A 10,204-nucleotide genomic window follows, 5' to 3' on the forward strand; every position below is an offset into this window, starting at 1 on the left:
CCCCTGCCATCCGTCTGATGGGAGATGGAGTAGGGGAGAGAATTCATACAACGCTGCGCCCCACAGGCTCTGCTGGGTGGGGAAGGGGGCCCGATGGGGGCCACGGAGGAGTGTGGATGTCAAGCAGGAAAGACGATATATTCCCACACGACCCTTCCCCCAACAAGGAAACTTCAGAGTCGACAGAAACGAGAAAAGGAAAGTTAGACTGGACGTTCAAATTTACAACTTTTCTGCATCAAAAGACACTAACAACAGAATGAAAAGTCCACCGATGGGAAATACTTATAAAAGCAAACACCCAGCAAGGAATTAATATCTAGAATAGATGAAGAACCCCTACAACTCAACAGTAAAAACAAACAGCCTTGATTCCAACACAGACAAAGGAGCTGAAAGGGCATTTCTCTGAAGAAGATTCACCTATTTTCATAGTGTTTAGCTTTCCTTCTTTGTTCTGTTGTTTTCTGGTTTTGATATCAGAGAAATCATGCCTTCATAAAAAGCCCCGAGAAGAGTTCTCTCTTCTTCTGTTTTTTCTGGAAGACATTAGGTAGAATTGATCCGCTATTCTTTAAATGGTATAATTCTCTGGTGAAGCTGTCTGGTCTGGAGATTTTAAATTAGGAATTTAATTCCCTTAATAGTTGTAGGACTGTTAAAATTATCTATTTCATATTGAGGCAGTTGTGGTAGGTTGCACTCTTTCAGAAATCAGTCTGTTTCATCCACCTTGCCAGATTTATGTGTAAAGAGTTGCTTGCACTAGTCTCTCACTACTTTTTTTGATGCCTGAAGGATTTATAGTGCTATTTCATTTCTGGTATTAGAATTGGCATGTTCTCTCTTTTTCTCTTTGTCATTCATGATAGAGATTTGTCAGCAACTTTATCTTTTCAAATGGCTAGCTTTTTGTTCAATTGTTTCATTGATTTTCTATTTTCAAATTCACAAATTTCTTTCTTTTTCTTCCTTTCTTGAAGTATAGTTGATGTATAATATTATATAAGTTTCAGGTGTACAACACAGTGAGTCACAATTTTTAAAGGTTATTCTCCATTTATAGTTATTATAAAGTATTGCCTATATTCCCTGGGTTTTACAATATATCCCTGTGGCTTTTAAAATGTTATATATTACAGTTTTTTATTTTATACAGACTGGTTTTATGTTATAGATAATAGCTTTTATTTTATACCTCTTAATCCCCTTAAGTTCATAGATTTCTGATTGAATATCATTTTCTTCCTTCTATTAGCTTTGGGTTTATTTTGCTGGTTTTTAAGTTTCTTGAGATGGAGGCTTAGATTACTGGTTTGAGACTTTGCCTCTTTTCTAAGTATTTAACGATGTAAATTTCCCTCTCAGCATTGAATTAGCTGCTTCCCACAAATTTTGATATGTTTTATTTTCATCTTGATTAAGTGTGTCTTTACATTTCCCTTGAGACTTACTCTTTGACTTCTGAATTACTTAGAAGTGTGTTATTTAGTTTTGAAGTGTTTAGACCTTCCTGTTATCTTTCTGTTATTGATTTCTAGTTTGAATAATAGTGGCCATTATTTCCTTGAGAACTTTTTCAGTCCTGACCTTTTTCTCTTCTCCTTCTAGAGCTCCAGTGACATGAATGTTAGGTCTCTTCTAACAGTCCCATGGGCCTCTAAGTCTTTCTTCCTTCCTTCTTTCTTTCTTTCCTTTTGTCTATTTTTTTCTTATTTGCTTTAGGTAATTTTTGGTTATCTTCCAGTTCACTAATTTTCCTCCTCTGTCTCGTCCACTCTGCTGCTAACTTCATCCACTGAGGTTTTTATTTATTGTGCTTTTCAGTTCTCAAATTTTCATTTCATTCGTTTTCATATTTTCTATTTCTTCACTGAGATTTTTTTTAGTTTTTCATTTGAGCAAAGTGTACCATAACTGCCCAGAGCACTTTTATGATGACTCATTTAAAATCCTTGTTGGGTAATTCTAACACATGTATTATGCGGGTGTCAGCATCTATTGCTTGAGGTTTTTCATTCAGATTGAGATTTTCCTGATTCTTTGTATGACGAGTGATTTGAGGTTGAAGCCTAGATGTGTTGAGTATCATGTTATGGGACTCTGGGATGCCAGAGATGAAATAACACCCAGGGAACTCATAGCAGTGTTATCCTCCATGTCCTAAGGTCCCTGGTGGGTCTACCTCCTTCTTGCCACTTTCAGAGTCTTCTTATGCTTATTTTACACAAAATGTTCAGAGATGTTTAGCTCTACCTAATAGGAAGAATAAGAGCAATTACTTGTACATCATCTTCCTAGAAGCAGGAATCCATATATATATATTTTTATGAACCATCTTTCTTCTCTTTCAGGGATCATGTCCTTCTCTCTCCTCCACTTCCAATATCAGAACAACATGTGAAGATGCTACCTCCTTAATAAGCCCTGAATTAAGAGATGCTATTTCCATACTCTGTGCCTTGGTCCTGTTCGCTCACTCACTATCTCTTGCCTGCATTATTTAAATGGTTCCCAAATTAGTCTCCAAGCTGACGGCCTTTCCCTCTCTTCCAGGCTCCGCTGTTCTGCAGATTGTGGGCAGAGACATCTATCTCTAGCCTTCCTTTCTGTTCCTCCATAACTGTTGGCAGCTCATCTCTGGCTTCATCCTGAAACTCAACCTCCTTTGCCTTCAAAGCCAGCAATACAATGGCTCCACCTCGCATCCACTGCCTTCTCTTCATCTGCTCTCCCATGTGATCTGCTGCTGCTGCTAAAATGCATCACTTCTGGATTCCAGACACATGCTGTGCAGTTAGGTCTGGGCCTTCACACATGCCTTGCCTCCACTCAGAACGCCCCTCCTTGCCCACTGTCTCGAGGAAACCTTCCTCGATCTCCCAAGGCAGAACCGATGGCTTCTCCACAGACATTCATACATAGCCTTTTACTCATCTTTCTCTGAGCACACTTTCAATCCATTTCGCAGACATATGACAGAATGTGTAGTCCTTGCAGGGTCTCTTCAGGCCTTCTTGGCTCAGTGGTCCAGGGAGGAGAGCAGGCCCATCAGCGGATGGGAGACAAGAGCTGGCTTCATCCGGAAGCAGGGGGTGTGCAGAGAAGCATCTGCTACTTCTAGAAAGTGTACCTTCATCAGGAGATTCTGCTCTGTGTCTGGCTGCTCTGAAGGTCCAGGAAGATTCTTTAGAGATGTGTTCACCACACTTGTCTTGAGGTCAGTTGTGCAGACTGTCTATAGCAAGGTTCCCTGCCCTTCATTAGACCCACCTGTCATGACCGTGATATGGACAGTTCATCCTTTGGGGTGCAGCTGCTTTCTCTGTAAGGGGGGTATTGGCAGCATGAGGAGTAAGGGAAGAGAGAAGTCAGTGGGGTTAAGTCTTGGCTCTGCCACTTACAAGCTGTGTGAACTCTGGACAAATTATTGAACTTCTCTTTGTATGTTTATATGTATATATTCCTCATCTGAAAAATGAGGATAAGTATAAAACCTCCAGAAAATCACATTCAAATGCTTAGAACCACTCACAGCACTCCATCAATGTTAGTGGTTAGCATTTTCAGTGATTTCCACCAAAGTGCCCTAAACAGTAGAAGAATATGAGTAAGGATCTGGGGAGAGACCCCAAATTAGCCTCTATCTGCTTGACATTTCTTTTAAGCATTCTGTGTGCGTTCATGCTCAAACACTTCAGTCGTGTTCAATTCTTTGTTGACCCCGCGGACTGTAGCCCGCCAGGCTCCTCTGTCCATGGGATTCTTCAGGCAAGAATACTGGAGTGGGTTGCCATGCCCTCCTCCAGGGGATCTTCTCAAACCTGGAAATGAACCCATGTCTCCTGAGTCTCCTGCATTGCAGGTGGATTCTTTACCCACTGAGCCATCTGGGAAGCCCTTAAGCATTCTATCTCATGTTAAATATTTATGCAAGTTTTGCATTCTACTCCATTATAAGGTTGAGTATTTTTTTTAACACATTTTTTACTGAGGGATTTTTGCAGAAACTAACGCCTGCAGCTAGCAATTTATTATGGAAGTGAACATTGAAACACACTGGTCAATAATGTTCGGGTAACAAAAGATGTATTAATATGTCTCTAGTTAATAAGACCCTGATGCTGGGAAAGATGGAAGGCAAAAGGAGAAGGGGGCAGCAGAGGCTGAGATGATTAAATGGTATCACTGACTCAATGGACATTAATTTGAGCAGACTCTGGGAGACAGTGGAGAACAGAGGAGCCTGGCGTGCTGCACTCCATGGGGTCACAAAGAGTTGGAAACGACTTAGCAACTGAGCAACATTTCTTCTGCAAATGTATTTAAGAAAAAAGTACACTCTAGGTAGACACCTCCATGTTGCCCCTCGACATGGGCTTGAGTGAGGGGCACAGCCAGGGGACCTTGAGCCAAGGATACAGAGGGTGGGTGCCCAGGCTGGCGCTGGAAGGTGCGTTTCACTGGTGAGAGCCATGCAGGGCCACCGCCCCGCTCCCTGCCCCTCCCTCAACTGGGAGCCACAACCTCAGTCCAGCTTTTCTCATTTCAAGAGCTGGGCTCTTCTTGGACGCCTGGGATCTAGAGAATGTGAGCACGGAAATAAAAATCTTGGCTTGGATTTCCTGAGCTATGATCATCAATAAAACAGGGCAAAAGAGAGCTATAATCTAATGTACTATATTACTGTAATTAGAGCTTCATGCATGGAGCTCTTACCCGCCCTCCCTCCAAAATAACCAAACACTTTTAGCATAAATAGTAGCAACTTTATTCTCCATCACGGGGTGCTCTGTGATTGGGTAATTATGGTAACATCATCCAGTACGCGGGTATCAAGTTCAGAATCTAAGAGAAAAAGGATGGGAAAAGGCACACGAAGGAAGAGAAACACAGAATCGCAGTGTCGCAGGGTTGGGAAGAACCCTGGCAATTGTGTACCTGCCTTCCTGCTAACAAAAGAGGAAATGGAGGCTCAAGACGGTGGGGGTGGGCTAGGTGGGGGTAAGAGAACTGCAAATGTCAGACACTTAGACGGAGGTGGAAAAAATGTGAAGGGGTTAGTCACTCAGTCTTGTCTGACTCTTTCTTGACTCCCTGAACTGTCTCCCGCCAGGCTCTTGTGTCCATGGAATTCTCCAGGCAAGAATACTGGAGTGGGTAGCCATTCCCGTCTCCAGGGGATCTTCCCAATCCAGGGATCGAATTCGGGTCTCCTACATTGCAGGTGGATTCTTTCCGGTCTGAGCCACCAGGAATGGACAGAGGTGGAGTCAGAACCAAAACCTAGGTCTGTCTCTTCTGTTCAAACTCTTTTCTACCCCGATGTCCCTGGACAACTGCATAAGATAGAATATTCTAGAAAACTTTCCACAAGGCAACAAGTCTTTGCTAATGAAACCTGTGGAAGTATAGACCACAGCGCTTCCGTGCCTTGAGCTGAGGTCATTTCCTTTGTTGCCTGTGGCCCAAAGTCATGGGCACTGAATGTCAACAGTCATTAGCAGGAAAAGTGTGAAACATGTTCTGTTTTGTCCATTTGGTTCCTCTGACCCAGCAGATGGGAAAAATGAGCAAGTGCACAAACTAATACTTTGTTCAGCTTCTGGTTAAGGAGGCTGATTGTTTACTTTCACTGAGATTTTATTTCTGTTATTATACTGAGAGCAACTACCTCCCTGGTCAGGCGGCAGCCGTCACATCAAGGCAAGACCCTCTTCCAGCAGAAAGATCACGACTCAATGAAGCCTCAGGTGATGGTTAGCAGTTTTCAGCAATAAAGTGTTTACAATTAAGGTATACACATTGTCTTCTTAGACACAATGCCAGTGCACACTGAACAGACTGCAGTGTAGTATCAATGTATCGATAACCTTTAAATCTTTCTTTTAACATAAATTTACTTTAATTGGAGGCTAATTACTTTAATATATTGCATTGGTTTTGCCATACATCAACATGAATCCGCCATGGGTGTACACATGTTCCCCACCCTGAACCCCCCTCCCACCTCCCTCCCCATACCTGTGCTGGGTCTTAGTTGCAACATACAGGATTTAGTTTCCTGGTCGGGGATCAAACTTGGCCACCTGCATTGGGGAAGCCAAATCTCAGCCACTGGACCACCAGGGAAGTCCCCCCCCAGTCACTTTTATGTGCACTCGAAGACCAAAAGATGTGTGTGACTTGCTTCACTGCGGCATTTGCTTTACTTGGGATGGGGGTGGGTCTGGGTCCAAGTTCACAGCATCCTGGACCTGTGCCTGGAGGTCTGCCTTGGTCTCTTCTCACTTGAACATCAACCACAGATTTCCCCTAATGACAGCAAACCAGAATAATATGCTCCATTTCTTCCCATCAAGTGAAATGAAATACTTGGGGATCTGATAGCAAAAGTCAGGGGAAGACCTAGTTCCTAGCAGCCCTCCTCCTCATTAGCACACCAGAAGTTCAACAATTAAGGTTAGGCTGTTGGCCCACTTTAGATGAAAAGGACGCATATCCAATTACTTCACATGATTACAAGTGCAAACAATTAGAAATACACCCCAGACGGTGTCTTGGAACTTTCTGGAAGAAACAACTTTAGGTGTCTAGGTGCTTTCTCAGGCTGCCATTCAGAGCTGAGATTCACCCATCTTCACTCTGCTTCGCTGTTTTCATCCCTCCATTTCGGACCCAAGGGCAGCGAATCAATTACCAGTGATGTAGGTGGACGTTCATATATATGGAAGTGTTTCAAAGTAGATAAAAACAAAACTCCCCAAATCATATGGAACAGGGTGAAACAAAACCTCAATCTGTGATCAACTACTATATAGAAGGGAAAAAAACTCAAACATGCAAAAGAAAATAAAACATCGGAAATTTTCCAATAAAAAACTCTGAACACTTGTTAAAATTTTTAAAAATTTGCCTAACCAGGCTGTAGCACCAATGAAATTACTCTCACCAAGTCTCCCAGCACCCGTGACTGACTTTCTTATTAGTTAATACAGTAGGGCAGTGGTTCTCAAACTCTGGCGGTGGAGGGGGGGGGGCATGTGAATCACCTGGAAGTCTGGTTAGCATTAGCATTCAGAGGTTCAGTTTCAGATTCAGGTGGTCCTGAGGGAGTGCTGATTAACAAAGCCACTAAGAAGAACATAAGGAGATTCCTTAAGAAACAAAACAACAATGTTACCCAGCAATCCCACTCCTGGACATACACCCTGAGAAAATCATAATTCAAAAAGACACATGCACCCCAAATGTTCATAGCAGCATTACTTAAAATAGCCAGGACATGGAAGCAACCTAGATGTCCATAGACAGATGAATGGATAAAGAAGATGTAATACATACATGCAATGGAAATATACAGCCATAAAAAGGAATGAAATGGAGTCATTTGCAGTGATGCGGATGAACCCAGAGTCTGTCATACAAAGTATACTTCAGTAAGAAAGAGAAAAACAAACATCGTATACTAATATATATAAATGAAATCTAGAAAAATGCTACTGATGAACCTATTTGCAGGGAAGGAACAGAGAAACAGATGTCGGAAAACAGACTTGTGGACATGGAGGGGTCAAGTGAGAGCACAGCACGGACATACATACACCCCCATGTGTAACGCAGCTAGCTAATGGGAAGCTGCTGAAGAGCGCAGGGAGCTCAGCTCGGTGCTCTGTGATGACCCCCAGGGTGGATGGAGGTGGGAGTGGGAGGCTCAAGAGGGAGTGGATATATGTATACATAGAGCTGACTCACTTCGCTGTATAGCAGAGACACACAGCACTGTAGAGCAATGATAAATTATAAATTAATTTATAAATTATAAATTTTAAAAAGAACTTGCATTTCTAAATTTCTGGTGTCAGCTGCTGCTGCTGATCCTCATCTTTCTTCTCCTACTATTTATTTTATTTGGCAGCACCAGGTCTTAGTTGCGGCAGGTGGGATCTAGTTCACTGACCAGGGGTGGAACCCGGACCCCTGCATTGGGAGCTCAGAGCTTTAGCCACTGGATCACCAGGGAGGTCCCTGTAGACCTCACCTGACATAACTTAGCTGCAGGTGGCACTGGGGACCTCTCCCTGGACCTCGGGACACCACACCTTTCTTGCTTTCCCTGCCATCTCCCCTTTTAAGTCTCCTGGTGTCCCTTGAGACTTTATCCTTGGCTTCTAGTCTTTCACTAGAATCTTACCAAACAAATCCATTCTCTCTGAAGCCTGCGTCACCACCTACACCCAGAAGCCCCCGGACTGCAACTCTGGTCTGATACATGTGAGCCTCACAAGCTCATGGTTCAACCTTGCATTGTGGTTCATTCACAGCTGCTTCTAGGTGACCCCAGAATGCCTAGCACATAGCACATGCTCCATAAACATCTGTTACAACTTCCTGGGAGATATTTCTACCTACATATCCCACAAGCTAACTGGCAACTGAGATCAGGTGTATTCAGAGAGTTATACATCACAAAAGGGTATTAGATAAACTAGATTCTCCCCCCACCAATATCTCCAATGGTTCCATCGTCCGCCAGTTTTGTGAGATCTAAGAAACCAAAGGGGCATCCTTGAATCTTCACAGGTCAAACACGTGTTGATTTTACCTGCTAAGTTTCTTTCTTTGTTAAACAGTTATCTCTGTTATCTTTTCATGTGGGTCTTAGTGGAGGCGCACGGACTCTCCATCTGCAGTGCATGGGTTCAGGAGTTGTGGCTCCTGGGTTTAGTCGCTCTGCCGCATGTGGGATCTTAGTTTCCTGATCAAGGATCAAACCCTTGGTCTTTGCGTTGCGAGGTGGATTCTTAACCACTGAACCATCAGAGAAGTTCCCTAAGTCTCTTTCAATCCTTGATTCCCATTGCCACTGCCTGGCTAGGCCACCTTGGTGTCTCGCTGAGATGCCACGCAGTTACCCGGCCCCCACCCGTTCTGTAATCTCCCCACCACACACCAGCCAGCTGACAATCAGATCTCATTCTCCATGTGTGTCCAGGCCTCCTCCCTGTCAGAAGAACAGGTCTCCTGGTGGCCCCGCTGACCCCCTGGCTGCCTACACACTCCTCCCCCAGACTGTGCTCCGATCAGCCTCAATATTTTTTTGTTCCTCAAACCTTCCACACTCTCCTCTTTCTGAACCATGATGCATGACCTTCCTGCCACTCGGAAGAGACTTTCCTTTTCCTCTGACTACATTTTACTGATGACCTTGTGCTCATGTTTCAGTTCTCAACTTGAAGATTCACATCCTCCAAGAAGCCTTCCCTTTCTCCCTCAGAAAAAAAAAAAAAAACAAAAAAAACAACTAGGATATGGCCTGGAACGTTCTGCATCTGCATACAGTGTCACCCCCGCTTGTCTAATTATCTGGTTTATCTGCCTGTCCATGGGAAGCTCCTGTCCATGCAGTGCTGGGCCCAGGGCTGGGACTCAGTCATAAATTTCTAAAAAAAAAATTATTTGTTTGTTTAGATTTTTGGCTGTGCTGGGTCTTTGCTGCTGCATGGGCTTTCGCTAGTTGCGGCGAGTGGGAGCTGCTCTCTAGCGGTGGTGTGTGGGCTTCTCTTGCTGCAGAGCATGGGCTCTAGGGAGCACGGGCTCTAGAGAGCACGGGCTCTAGGGTGCACGGGCTCCAGGGTGCACGGGCTCCAGGGTGCACTGGTTCAGTAGTTGTGGTTTCTGGGCTTAATTTCTCCTCGGCATGTGGAATCTTCCCAGACCAGGGATTGAACCAACGTCTCCTGTACTGGCAGGCAGATTCTTTACTACTAAGCCACCAAGGAAGTCCCCAGTCCTATTTGCTAAAGGAACAGGCCAACCAGATTTAATGTGAGATACTGAAAAGAAATCAATCCAAAAGGAAATCAGTCCTGAATATTCACTGGAAGGACTGATGCTGAAGCTGAAGCATCAATACTCTGGCCACCTGACGTGAAGAGCCAACTCACTGGAAAAGACCCCGATGCTGGGAAAGATTGAGGGCAGGAGGAGAAGGGGACGACAGAGGATGAGATGTTTGGAAGCCATCATCAACTCAAGGGACATGAGTCTCAGCAAGCTCTGGGAGATGGTGAAGGACAGGGAAGCCTGGCGTGCTGCAGTCCATGGGGTCACAAAGAGTTGGACATGACTGAGTGACTGAACGACACTGAAAAGAAATTATTTTAAAAGAAATTATTTTTCTATGTTGGGAACAGCCTGAGAA

This window comes from Capricornis sumatraensis, chromosome 1 (assembly GCF_032405125.1).
Source record: "Capricornis sumatraensis isolate serow.1 chromosome 1, serow.2, whole genome shotgun sequence".
Classification (NCBI taxonomy): Eukaryota; Metazoa; Chordata; class Mammalia; order Artiodactyla; family Bovidae; genus Capricornis; species Capricornis sumatraensis.